This window comes from Podarcis filfolensis (genome assembly GCF_964270895.1).
Source record: "Podarcis filfolensis genome assembly, chromosome: 14".
Classification (NCBI taxonomy): domain Eukaryota; kingdom Metazoa; phylum Chordata; class Lepidosauria; order Squamata; family Lacertidae; genus Podarcis; species Podarcis filfolensis.
The window spans coordinates 2,775,722-2,790,138 of NC_139616.1; the positions used below are offsets into that span (position 1 = coordinate 2,775,722).

The 14,417-nt window shown below is 48.7% G+C and overlaps 1 protein-coding gene across 2 annotated transcripts in view; it reads left to right on the forward strand.

Annotated features, from left to right (window-relative positions):
• The first annotated feature begins 14,032 nt into the window (after positions 1 to 14,032).
• The window catches only part of FAN1 (FANCD2 and FANCI associated nuclease 1), a 32,868-nt gene continuing 32,483 nt past the window's right edge, over positions 14,033 to 14,417 (forward strand). For both annotated transcript variants that reach the window (XR_014541621.1, XR_014541622.1), the window contains exon 1: positions 14,033 to 14,060. The gene's annotated coding sequence lies outside the window, so the exon portion shown is untranslated. The remainder of the gene's footprint in view (positions 14,061 to 14,417) is intronic.

Below are 14,417 nucleotides of genomic sequence, written 5' to 3' on the forward strand. Positions count from 1 at the left end.
GTTACGTTCTTTCAGGTTATGTCCCACAGCGACCCGGAAGTACCGGAAAGGGTTACTTCCGGGTTTTGCCGCTCGCGCACGCACACAAGCACTAAATCGCACTTCGCGCATGCGCACAAGTGCCAAATTGCACCGCACACCTGTGCAGATCCGGTGCTTCAAGTTGCACTCTTTTCATGTTGCGAACGGGCCTCCAGAACGGATCCTGTCCGCAACCAGAGGTACCGCTGTAATCATTATTTTTGCTCATGTACACAGAGACGCATCTTTTACCTTTTTTAATGCCCACCATTTTTAAGGGGACACTAACTTTGTTGACATGCAATTCCAATTTGTAGTTTCACATTGCACAAACAAGCATTTGGGTACTTTAAATACTCCCTCAATTTATAACAAACCATAGTTTGCCATTATAGTCAGATGTGTAAGCTATAGTTTGCACTTTCCTTCCATTCTGGAATTGTAAACACATGGAGGAGGGCCAAGCCCCTGACATCATTTGCCCTTCTGAGTCCACCGCCAAAATTTCCATGTAGGCAGGAATGTTGAGTAAAGCCCCTACCCACACTTGGCTGCAGATGCTCTACGTAAGTGGTCAGGAATCTTGCACAGTCAAGGGCTCTTTTTCACGGCTTCTGGTTGACACACCGGAGAGCAGGGCCAGCAGGGTTCTACTGCCTCCTGCTTCCATGTGTTGCCTTCGGGCTTCATGGACAAGGCATGAAGGACAAATGAGCAACTTCGCCTACCAGAGAAGTTGATGGACTATGCCGAGGTGGCAAAGCCGAGATGGAAAACTTGGAAACCAAGAGAATAAAAACTTTATAAAAGAATGGGGGAAATTCATAAGTTACCTTGGAGACCACTGTAAGCAGATGGAAACGAGCAAGATTTTGATTCACGTGTAGTGTATAAATTACTATGGACAATATGGTTTGATATAAAAATTGGAGTATGGATGAATATGCAGTTGTAGAGGTTTAAAATGAGACCCCACAGAGGGGATGGGGGGAAGTCCTGAGATTCAGAGAATCTCTTTATATAGATATGCTTTTATTAGTTTGTGTTTATTTGTATTTCTAAAACCAATAAAAATTATTTCTTAAAAAAGGGGGGGGGGGAAAGAAAGACAAACGAGCAACTTCAGATGAGGGCAGTGAAGATGGCCAGGAGCCTGGAAAACACACTATGAAGGAACTGAGATGAGCAGGGGAATGAGACATGAAACATCTCTTCAGTTACTCAGGGCTGCCACATAAAAGAGGGCTGCTGCTTCTTTGGCGATCACTCATTGTCGAGTATGATTGTTTTCCATAAACACGGTTTTAACAATGAGTCCGTAAGTGACAGTGGAGGCCAATTCTGGACCCACACGTCTTTCCACAGTGGGGACATTGGTTTCCGGGCGGGAGTTGATCACGGTGTGGATTTGCCAAGTGTGCCTTCCTCTTAGCACGCTTCTCCCTTGCGTTCTGAGTTTGAGTGTCTTCAAAGTCCATGACATCTTTGGTAAAGGCTGTTCTCCAACTGGCGCACTCGCAGGCCAGTGTTTCCCAATTGTTGGTGTTCATACTACCTTTTTTAATATTTGCCTTGAGACAGTCTTTAAACCTCTTTTGTTGATCACCAGCATTATGCTTCCCATTTTTAAGTTCAGAATAGAGTAGTTGCTTTGGAAGATGATCATCAGGCACAACATGACCAGTCCAATGAAGGTGATGTTGAAGAATCATTGCTTCAACACTGGTGATCTTTGCTTCTTCCAGTACACTGGTATTAGTTCCCCTGTCTTCCCAAGTAATGTGTAAATTTTTTCAGAGATACCGTTGGTGGAATCTTTTAGTTGGAGATGGCATTTATAAGTGGTCCATGTTTCACAAGCACACAGGAAGGTTGGTAGTACAATAGATTTGTAAACAAGCATTTTGGTTTCCCTGTGAATGTCCCGGTCCTCAAACACTCTGCACTTCAAACAGGAGAAAACTGCACTCGCAGAGCTCAGGTGATGCTGGATTTCGGCATCAATTTCAGCCCTTGTGGAAAGATAGCAGCCCAGGTAGGAAAAGAGATCAACATTTTCCAACGTTACACCATGGAGTTGGATTTGTGGCGCTGCAGAGGGGTTATTTTGTATTTGTTGGTGCAGCACTTTGGTTTTTCGGATGTTGAGTGATAGGCCAAGCTGTTCATAAGCTTCTGCGAAGATATTTAGGATGGTTTGGAGGTCATCCTCTGAGCATGCGCACACTACGTTGTCATCAGCATACTGAAGCTCAATGACGGAAGTTACGGTAACCTTACTCTTTGCTTTCAGCCTGCGCAGATTGAAGAGTTTTCCATCTGTTCGATACATGATTTCTATTCCGGTAGGGAGTTTCCCTTCAACAAAGTGTAGGGTCATGGTAATGAAAATAATGAATAGAGTTGGGGCAATAACACAGCCCTGTTTAACTCTTGATCCCACTGTGAATGGTTCATTTTGAGAGCCATTGTTATCTGTGATTGTTGCTGTCATATTATGGAGGAGCCGAATGATGTTTACAAATTTATCTGGGAAGCCAATTTTCAGAAGAACAGTCCACAGGGCATTACGATTTAGTCAGGTCAATAAACACCATATACAGGGGTTGGTTTTGCTCTCTGCATTTTTCTTGAAGCTGTCAAGTGGTGAAAATCATGTCCACTATCCCCCTAGAAGGCTGAAAATCATTTTGGGATTCAGGAAGGGTCACCTCTGATATTGTTAAGAGACAGTTGGCTAAGATCCTTGCAATAATTCTGCCAGCCGCAGCTAATAGAGAGATGCCTCAATAGTTTCCGCAATCAGTTCTTTCACCTTTTTAAAAGAGATTGATAATTTTGGCATCCCTAAAGTCTGCTGGGATTTCTTCTTTCCCCCTGATTTTTTCGATGAGCTTGTGAAGTTGTTGTTTAAATTCAATTCCACCCACTTTGAAGATTTTGGCAGGTATCCCATCAGGTCTGCTGGCTTTGTTGTTTTTCATTTGGTTAATAGCTGTACACAGCTCTCCCAGATTTGGAGATACTGCAAGCTGATCTCTAACTTGGTTTTGTGGAATTTGAGAGAGGACCTCAGCAGCTATGGGGGAGTTGCGGTTAAGGAGATGTTGGTAATGTTCTTTTTTTTTTTTTTTTGAATAAATTTTTATTAATTTTCCAACATATATTAAAACACAATACAACTGACAATACATAAACAAACAAACATATAAACACGTATAATTTCATAACCTCTTTTTCTTAAACCTTATTTCAACGACTTCCCCATACCTCCCTTTTCTGCATCCCTGTTTTAAACTTTCCCAGCAACCCCTAATTTCAATTACTTATAATTCACTTTCTTTAATCCTTTTTCTCTTACCCAATTATTTGTCACTGCAATTCTGTTTTACATTACCCATGACATTTTAGCACTCATTAATTTTACAACAGTTCTTAAGATAAACTTTAAATTTCTTCCAATCTTCTTCCACCGTCTCTTTTCCTTGGTCGCAGATTCTGCCAGTCATCTGGATGATGATGTTGGTAATGTTCTTTCAGCGCAGTGCAATAGCTTCTTTATCTTTTAGAAGTGTGGTACCGTCTGCTGAGCATAGGGGGCATATCCCATGCTTTATTGGCCCATAGACGGTGTTTGTGGCTTTAAAGAAACTCTGTGCATCATGAGTGTCGGCTAAGTGCTGGATCTCTTGAACTTTTTTCATCCACCAGGACTACTCATGCCATCGGAACAGAGCCTTACTTCAAAGACTGTGCGTTGGTCAGCGTGGACTGATCTACACCCATGAAACAAATTCACGCACAGGCATCATAGAAGAGGGCAGCAATACATTTGCTGCTGCCCCAGAGAGAAGGACCAGATCTCATTGGCTTGACATACAGGAGATAAATTTACCTAGTGGGGTGGTGGGCTCTCCCTTGCTTGCTAGTCTTGAGGCAGAGGCTGGACAGCCATCTTTCAGGGATGCTAAACTTGGGACTTCCTGCACAGAGGAACAGACTAGATGTCACTCCACCCCCCTTTCAGTGCTGGGACACCATGAAGCACTTTCTTCAACTTTTTAAAAAGTAGTAGGCTGGTCTATGTTTTGCAATCTTAAGGGAAGTCTGGCACAGTTGGCTTTTTGGATATTGGGCATTGATTACTATATTCATTTCATCAGAGCCTCAGTCAGAGATGTCAGCAGATCCCTTTCCCAACGCTATAGCTGTGCTTTACTTGCTTTCTGTTGATTTCTCTGCCTGCCTTCATAGTATCCATATGCCCTTTTGTAGTCCTGCATATATAATATGTAATCCTTTTGATTTTTGGCCTAGCTGCTGCTGCTACTCTGACTCCTAGAGGACAGTTAAATTCCCTCTTGGTAAAACCTGATTCCAAACAGTGCTGCTGTTTGAACTTTTGTGGTGCACGTGTAGCAAAGGTCCTTAGAAGTAAATACCTCAGCCTTCTTTTGAGTGCCTTTGCTTGTAGGTGGGCACTCCAGCTTGCTGTTTGAAGTAGGATGCTTGAAGAGGCCAGTGGGATGTGAACGCTCCTGACACTAAAACGAATAAAACCCTGAAGTCCCCACAAGCAAAGTGTAACCCCACTTGGAAGCAGCCAGTTGTTTTGCGAATCCTCAGGATCCTTGCAATCTGTCAAAAATCTGTTTTGGGTTCTGTGTAACCCTTGTCGAAAGCATACTGTACCATGAGCAGTGAAAAGGAGTGTGCTTTGGCTATATGCATTTATCGGGCTGGCCTGGGAATAAATTTGCATGGTGAGTGGAGTGAGATCTAGCTCAGAGTAATGACTTGCTTTATATGGTTGTTGAGAATTAGTTTACTGTAAAATGCAATGTTGTTCATAAGCAGTCCCCTCCATTCCGCGCTCTGAAAATGATAGCAGGCAGGGCCATAGGTTCATGCCTGGCCAGGAGGGATTGCAAAGCTGTCCAAGGTTTCAGGCAGGAGTCTTGCCCATCCCCACCTAGAGATGCTGGGGACTGAACCTAGCCCCTTCTCTAGCCCAATGGTTGCCATCAATTTGATTTGAATAAATTTTATAATGGAATGATTTTAGAATGTTGTATTATTTTATTGTTGTTAGCTGCCCTGAGCCCGGCTTCGGCTGGGGAGGGCGGGATATAAATAAAAATTTATTATTATTATTATTCTGCATGTACAGGAGATGCTCTACCCCTGAGCGATGGCCCGTCTCCTGAAAACCTGTTTTCTTTCACAAGCCCTCTTGATTCCAGCAAATGTCTGGGAGAAACAGTGGCTGCTGCACCTCTGAGCAAAGAACTTCCCCCAAAGAGCCGCCCCATAATAGATATTTGATTAACCCTCACAGCTGGTGTTTCTATCATGCTGTGATGGTTAAACCACTGTCATCCCACCTTAAGGTTGGAGTTCGCAAAATTGCTTGGGAATTCATGGCACCCATTCCCTGCCTGCAAAATTACCTTTCAGATCTATAGTTTGCCTTAATTGCCCCTTTTAAAGTTCCCAAGAAATGTATGTACTCTAAATGCATTACCGCAGAGTGTGGGGAAAGATGGGGGTGGGCTGCCCATCAAATGATGCCATTAAGTACCTGAAACAAATGCCTGTCGGTTGATTTAATAGGGCACTAAATATTTCTTCTTCTCTGACCTCATAAATTATGTGTTATTTGCAAATGTGCTTTGGGCGGAATTTGTCACAGTTAATTAAAGTCACATAGAGGGGAGAACTGCATTCGTTCAAAAAAAGTTTCAAGCGAATGCAGGAGACCACAATTATGGCTAATAGAGAGAGGCCTTAAGGTCACTATCTGAAAAATAAATTAAAAGACTCTACTTAAGAGAGTGATCGAGGGCACAGTCACAACAGTTAATGGAAATAGAAGGTAAATTCAGTTGATTTAGTGTGACAGAGGAGCAGCTATTCAAAGTTTTTCTCTTGCCCCCCCCCAATCTTGCCTGCAGAACACTGCATGGTGCCATGCATTAATAGCAAGAGAACAAAGAAGAGCAATAGGATTTCAATCCTTGCTTAGAAACATCAGAAGAGTCCCGCTGCATCAGACCAAAGGATCATCCAGCATCGTGCTTCACACAGTGATCAACTAGATGCTTCTAGGCAGCCCACAGGCAGGGGGATACCCCAGTCCTGATATTCAAAGGTAGACTGCCTCTGAACAGGGAGGGTCCATCTAGCTATCATGGCTAAAAGGCATTGCTTAACCAATTCTCCCCCATGATTTTTAAAATCCCTCTTAAAGCTGTCTAAGACAGCAATCATAATCACATCTTTTGGCAACATATGCCATCAATTTATATTAAAATGCATATGCTGCCTTTCTACTTGTTATGTACTGAGTTGAATAGGATCCAAACTGCAGCAGTCTGATTGGTCCTAGAACAATAGGATTCAGAATGCAGCAGTCAGATTGGTCCTAGAACAATGCAGCAATATGATTGGTTGGCAGGAACCACCCAATCATTCTCCAGATAGAAGTGAATCCACAACCTGATTGGCTTACAGTAGAATTCCGGAATTAGCCAATCATGTGCAGCCCATTGTGTAACTAATGTATATAAAGCAGATACCTTGAGGGGACTTTCATTCATTCCTCCTCACCACTATGAGCTGAATAAAGAGCATGAAATCACTTTGCGACTCTGAGTATATTTCACTGGCGACGAGGATGGGATCCCGCTGAGCTGACTGCCACACACAGCACCGCAGCACCGCCACCTGCCGCACCGCTGCCTCGCACCGTGTATCCAGGCTTCAGCTCCGGGACACAAGGAACTCAGAATGGCAACCGACAGCAGCTTCTCGCCGTTCAACCCAGCATCTGGAGACTGGGAAGCGTATGCCTCCCGTTTCACCTTCCTCCTAGAAGCCAAAGGGGTCACCGATGAAGAAGACGCCAAGAAGAGGGCGATATTCTTCAGCGTCTGCGGAGAGGAGACGTTTGAAATCGCCCGGGCTCTCCTTGCACCCGAAGACGTCGCTACTGTTCCATACAAAACAATAATGGAACAGCTGAAGGGGCACTTTTCGCCACAGCCCTCTGTGGTGGCTCGTCGAAATGCCTTCTATGCAAAGCGGCAAGCCCCTGGGGAAACCATAACTGGGTTTGTGACCTCTCTCCGCCAAGCTGCCCGGTTCTGCAACTTCTCAGAGCTGGAGAACATGCTTCGTGACCGCCTCGTCGGTGGCCTGAAGGATGAGAAGCTGCAACGACGCCTCTACGCTAAGAAGGACCTAACGTTCCAGGTCGCTCTGGAGGAGGCCCTGGCAACGGAAGCTGCTGAGAGGTCGACGCAAGAGGCACGGCCGAGCCAGCCGTCCCAACCGAGGGTCCACCACGAAGACCTCACCGACGACTCAGGATCCAACAGGGAGGAGGTGCACCGAGTACAGCAGCGCACTCAAGCAGCCCACATACCACAGCTGCCTCGACGAGAAGCAGGGAACTGCGCAAGCTGTGGAGACAGTCACGAGAGGAGGACCTGCCGTTTCCGCAACGCAGAGTGCAGGCAGTGCAGAAAATTGGGACACATCGCCCGGGTGTGTCGAGCTCGGCCCACCCGACGCCAGGCATCAGATGACCAATCCAAGAGCCCCAGGTCCCGGGGCCCAACACACCAAGGCAACTCGACGGAGCTCACGGACTTCCAGGTATACCAGTTGCCCCACCCCAACGTAGAGAAAATTTATGTAGAGGTACAGATAGAGGGGGCCCCATGCCGCATGGAGCTTGACACGGGTTCAACTCTATCCATAATCTCGGCAAGGACCTTAAGGAAACTGTGTCCTACTGGGGGTCCCAAACTCAGGCCGGCCCCATTCACCCTCCGGGACTTCCAGAAACGTAAGGTCCCCACAATGGGGGTGGGGACCTTCAGGGTGCAATACCGAGGGCGGACGCGGCAACTGGACTTGCTTGTGGTCAAGGGCCCCTACATTAGCTTACTGGGATTGGCATGGTTTGGACCACTGGGGCTAGCCGTCACCGGGGTGAACCACACGAGCTTACAAGTGGACGTGGACGCCATATGCAAGGAATTTCCGGGGGTTTTTGATGGGAAATTGGGACAGTATACGGGCCCCCCCCATTGCTCTACAGCTTGACCCCGCAGTACGACCAGTCAGGCTCAAGGCCCGCCGGGTCCCGTTCGCCCTGAAACCCCGTATAGACGAGGAATTGGACCGACTCGTGGAGCAAGGCGTGCTGGAGCCGGTGCCTAATGCCCCCTGGGAAACCCCAATCGTCACACCCGTCAAGCCGAATGGTTCGGTCCGCATCTGCGCAGACTACAAATGTACCATAAACAAGGCCCTCACGGCCCATGCATACCCAGTGCCAGTGGTCAGCCATGTCCTTGCCACCCTGGCTGGGTCGAAAATTTTTGGCAAGCTGGACTTGGCCCAAGCATATCAACAACTGCCAGTAGATGAGGCCACAGCAGAGGCACAGACGATTGTGACGCACAGAGGAGCGTTCAGGGTAAAGCGGCTGCAATTCGGTGTCAGCGTGGCACCAGGCATATTCCAGAATCTAATGGACTCTCTCCTTAAAGGGATTCCTGGCGTCACCCCCTTCTTCGATGACGTGTTGATTGCCGGGCCCACACCAGAGGAGTTTGAGGACCGCCTCCGCACCGTTCTGCACCGTTTCCAGACGGCGGGTCTCAAGGTGAAGCGGGAAAAATGTCTACTAGGAGTGCCTCAGGTGGACTTTCTGGGATTTATGGTGGACGCAGAAGGGGTCCACCCGACTGGGGACAAGGTACGGGCCATTTGTGATGCCCCAGCGCCCAAGAACAAGACTGAACTTCAGGCCTTCTTGGGACTATTGAACTTTTACCATTCCTTCCTTCCCCACAAGGCGGCGGTAGCGGAGCCCCTACACAGACTCCTGGACAAGCGGGCCCCTTGGGTGTGGGGCCAGCGCCAGGAGGCCGCATTCCAGGCAGTCAAGGACTTGCTTGTCTCAAACTCGGTCTTGGCACACTTCGACGAGAGGCTGCCGGTGGTGCTAGCATGCGACGCCTCACCCTATGGCATTGGCGCTGTCCTGGGACACCAACTCCCGGATGGAAGAGAGGTACCGGTGGCATACTTTTCCCAGACACTCAACGCAACCGAGCGGAACTACTCGCAAATCGACAAGGAGGGTCTGGCAATCGTGAAGGGAGTAAAAAAATTCCATGATTTCTTGTACGGGCGGCCCTTCACCGTGGTGACTGACCACAAGCCCTTGCTTGGCTTGTTTGCCTCCGAAAAGCAGACCCCCCAAGTGCTGTCTCCTCGTGTCCTCAGGTGGTCAATTTTCCTTGCCAGCTACCAGTATGCACTGATTCACCGCCCTGGGAAGGCAATGGGCCATGCGGACGCCCTCAGCAGGCTACCACTACCGGAAACAGGCCCCGACCCAGCACCTGCACAAGAGGTTATGAGCCTGGAGCTGCTTCCCGACCGCCCCATTCAGGCACAAGAAGTTGCACACCATTCCAAGAAAGATAGGGTCATCTCCCGCGTCCTGGACTGGGTGTGGAGGGGATGGCCCAGCAGCAGCCCCGGGCCAGAATTCGCCGGCTACACAACCCGCAAACATGAACTGTCAGCCCACAAGGGGTGCCTGTTATGGGGAAGCAGGGTCGTTGTTCCCCAGCCCCTCCGCAAAAGGGTCCTCACAGCCCTACACGAGACACACCCAGGGGTAGTAAGAATGAAGGCCCTTGCCAGGAGTTATGTGTGGTGGCCGGGGATCGACGGAGAGATAGAGGCCTGGGTCAAACACTGCCAGGCCTGCCAAGAATCCCGCCCAGATCCCCCAAGGGCCCCAGTCCAGTCCTGGGAGTCCGCCCGAGCACCATGGTCACGCCTGCATGTGGACTTCGCTGGCCCCTTTCAGGGGAAAACATTCTTCATAGTGGTGGACTCCTACACCAAATGGCTGGAAGTCGCACTGGTACCGTCCACTTCTACGTCCGCAGCCATCCGGGTACTACGCAGGCTGTTTGCAACCCACGGGCTCCCTGACACTCTCGTCTCAGACAACGGGACTGCATTTACGTCAGGAGAATTCCAAACCTTCACAGCGCAGAACGCCATCCGCCACATCCGTTCGGCGCCATTCCACCCTGCCACCAACGGCCAAGCAGAACGCATGGTGCGGACCACCAAGGACACCCTTCGCCGCATGACGCAAGGGGATTGGGAGTACCGCCTTGCCACATTCCTCCTAGCACAACACAGCACCCCCAGCTCAACGACTGGCCGGAGCCCCGCTGAACTACTAATGGGTCGGCGCCTTGCAATCAGATTGGACCGTCTTCACCCCGATAGAGCTCAGGATGAGGTAGTGGTGGGGGAAGGCAGGAACCCCCGGACCTTCGAGGCCCAGGACCCAGTGTACGCAAAGAATTTTGGGGCAGGCCCAGCATGGGTACCCGCCACAGTCACCAGGGTCACTGGTCCCGTGTCGTACGAGGTGCTAACGGATGGGGGGCAATGCTGGCGCCGCCACTGCGACCAGATACGGCGACGATTCCCGGGAGAAAACCAGGAGGAGGAAAGGTCAGAGGAGTCCCAAGGGAACAGAGGGGCAGTGAGGCCCATAGAGCAGGAGGGGCCAGCAGGAGAGGCAGAATCAGTAAATACAGAGAGGACCCGCGAAGCCAAAAGGACACCGGAACCAGAACCACGACTGAGCGAGCCGGTTGCACCAGACCAGACAGGCCTATCACAGCCAGCATCCTTGGAACATGAGCCAGAACCTGAACCCCGGACCAGGGAACACCCCAGGCCGCAACGCACACGTAGGCCGCCAGCGTACCTTGAGGACTATGAATGCGACCTCCCGGGCAGGACTGGAACTTAGAGGGGAGGGGTGTTATGTACTGAGTTGAATAGGATCCAAACTGCAGCAGTCTGATTGGTCCTAGAACAATAGGATTCAGAATGCAGCAGTCAGATTGGTCCTAGAACAATGCAGCAATATGATTGGTTGGCAGGAACCACCCAATCATTCTCCAGATAGAAGTGAATCCACAACCTGATTGGCTTACAGTAGAATTCCGGAATTAGCCAATCATGTGCAGCCCATTGTGTAAATAATGTATATAAAGCAGATACCTTGAGGGGACTTTCATTCATTCCTCCTCACCACTATGAGCTGAATAAAGAGCATGAAATCACTTTGCGACTCTGAGTATATTTCACTACTCAAAAGGCCACCAAGGCAGCATGTCACGTAACTGTTTAAGAATGCCAGGGAACAGCTGTCCAGTGTGAAAGTCCTGCTGGAAGAAGGAGATATTACCTGGCTTTCTAATGGTCAACAAGGACCAGGACTCAAGGAAAAGTGCTCCAGAGTTTGGGTGCCATTATTGGGAAGGCCCTGTCACCTCCATGATCTGAACCTCAGGTGGTAGTTCATTGGATTACTGGCATAGCTCAGTTGGTACAGCATGAGACTCTTGATCTCTGGGTTGTGGGTTTGAGCTCCACGTTGGGCAAAATATTAATGCATTGCAGGGAGTTGTACTTGATGACCCTTGGGGTCCCTTCCAACTCTACAATTCAATGATTCTACATCAGGGGTCAGCAAACCTTTTCAGCCGTGGGCTGGTCCACTGTCCCTCAGACCTTGTGAGGGCCGGACTATATTTTTTGGGGAAAATATGAACAAATTCCTATGCCCCACAAATAACACAGAGATGCATTTTGAATAAAAGCACACATTCTACTCATGCGAAAACACATTGGTTCCCGGACCGTCCGCAGGCCAGATTGAGAAGGCGATTGGGCCAGATCCGGCCCCCGGGCCTTAGGTTGCCTATCCATGTTCTACATGCAGTGGAACTGCCACTAATGAGCTCAATGGGCTGGTATGGGTGTGGGAGAGCAGGGATCCTTTCAGATCAGGGATCACCAATGTGGTGCCTTCCATAAGTTGTTGGGCAATGGGAGTTGGAGAGCATCAACCTCTGGAGGGCACAACAAACTATCCCTCCTTTAGATACTCTTATGTGCTAGTTGAAGTCTTATATTTTGTTTGGCCAGAGTCTACTGGCAGTAAATTTCATTGGATAACCTCATTCCAGTGTTGTTTGAGAGGGGAGGAAAGTTTATGGGAAAGTGGAATTTAGAGGGATTTCACCAAGGTGAAAGGCCCATCTGGTCCACAAACACAATTGTGTAAGCTTCCCATCCAGTGGTTCTTCTCCTGCTTATGCAGGCAAAAACAGCACAGCAAATAGGGCGTGTCAAACAGGTCAGGAATTCAACAGCACAGTTCTGCATTCACCACTCAGATTAATGGGAACTGCTTCCTTGGAACTGTGCATAGGATTGCGCTGTGTAGCTGTCAAATGTGCACAGTAGCAGAACTGAACCACTTGTGCAATTATTTCCAGCTCATGGAGGGCAATTGATCTGTCACTAGTTAGGGTGTGTGTGTTTGTGTATTCACTGCTGCCATCAGTACAGCACTGGAGAATGAATCAAGAGTTCCCATTTGGTTCATGAGCATAACCACCAGCTATTGGGGGGTGGGGGGTGGCGGGCGGTGGCAGCAACCTGACATTTTTTCAGGTATTTATTTTACGAGCACAAGAGATAAAATATAGCTTTGGGATTGAACACAAAGCAAGACAAACTCCTCTGTCCAGCTTCCATCCTAGTAAAAAGCTCACATGCAGACAGTCTCCTGTGGCCTATAGTTCTTTTTCCTAGGATGACATGATGCCATCCAGCCAGGTGAGGTGGGAAAAGGTCCACTCCCCTCCTTCTGGAATCATCCTCAGTTGTCACTATGGCAGTACATCTCGCTCCTTCGGATGCTGATAAGTATACAGAGAAGCTGGTCTGACCAGTTCAACAGCTTCTTCTACTAGATTCCAAACCTGCCAAGCCTAGAAAAGACTCCCAGATGCCATCCAGACCAACCCTGCTCCTTGCCCACAAATCCTATAACAATATGTTTACTTCACAACATTTAACAGTTTAATGTTGATTTGGGATATGTATTAAAGTACTGTATTTATACACCACTTTTCAGGTGAAACCAAGTGGTCTCCAAAAATATTAAAACCTAGCTAAATATACTTAAGAGTCAAAACAAAAAAATTTTTTTTCTTTCCAGTAGCACCTTAAAGACCAACTAGTTGGTCTTTAAGGTGCTACTGGAAAGAAAATTTTTTTTTTTGTTTTGACTATGGCAGACCAACACGGCTACCTTTCTGTAACTGATACCTAAGAGTGTGTGGGTTGGGTGCTTACATCCTGTGAGTAAATTAATTGGCATATCTACTCAGAAGTAAGCTCCATTTAGTTCAATGGGACTTACTCTCTGGTAAGTGCATGCAAATTCTTCAGCCTTAATTTAAAATGATGTACACATTGTATGATTAATTTAACTGCTCTCACTGATGATACCATGTTTGGAAAATGTACTATTATTTCTACTGGGAACGGTAGTTGTCTTTATTTGCTTATGATGACGCTTCTAGGCCACTGTTATCATTGTCATTAAATGATGGAAACCTTCTCAATGAGGCTTTCAACTAAAATATAATAAAATCTATAACGGCACAAGCACAGCTTGCACCCAGTGCACACACAGAATCATAGAGTCACGGCGCTGGCATCACGCTCTGTTTGGAAGTCTAGAAATAAACATGAAGATGTGTTTTAAAAAGTGGAGAAAGAGGGCAGCCCTGCCTTGCGCCTCTCTCCAAACCGAGACTATAAGGTATGAAATGAAACCCGACCCCCGAAGGGCAGATGAGGAGTCTCTGCCTCCCCGCCCCGCCCCGCCCCGTCCTCGCGGGAACTGGGAATCCCGGGCCGCGCTGCGATCCATGGCTCCGACATCGGCCACGCAGGCCTGGCGCGGGGATGGATTGCATTTGCCTGGCGGTGGAAGGCGGAGGGAGAAGGGAGGTGGGCGGGGCCTCTGCCGTGTCTCCTCCTCCTCCTCCTCCCGCTGCTGCTCCTCGCTCGGCCTCTTCTCGCCGCGCGGGCCCCGATCCTTCCCCGCAGCCGCTCAGGTTTGGGGAGCAGCCATTTCTCGCTTCGCGGCGTCGGGAAAGGAGGGCCGGAGGCGCGTGTTTATTTGATTGGCAAGATGAGAAGACGAGATGCTTTCCTGCCGGTGGTTCCAGTCTTTGAGTTCAGCCGTGGTCCATTTTTGTGGAGCGCTTACCCTCCCGAGTATTGGGGGCAGATAGTATACTCTCTCCTCCTGTTTTATCCCCACAAGAGCCCCTCGAGGTAGATTAGGGGAAGGGTGAAGGGACCCCTGACCATTAGGTCCAGTCGGGACCCACTCGGGTTGCGGCGCTCCTCTCGCCGTATTGGCTGAGGGAACCGAGGGTTGTCGGCAGAGAGCTTCTGGGTCATGTGGC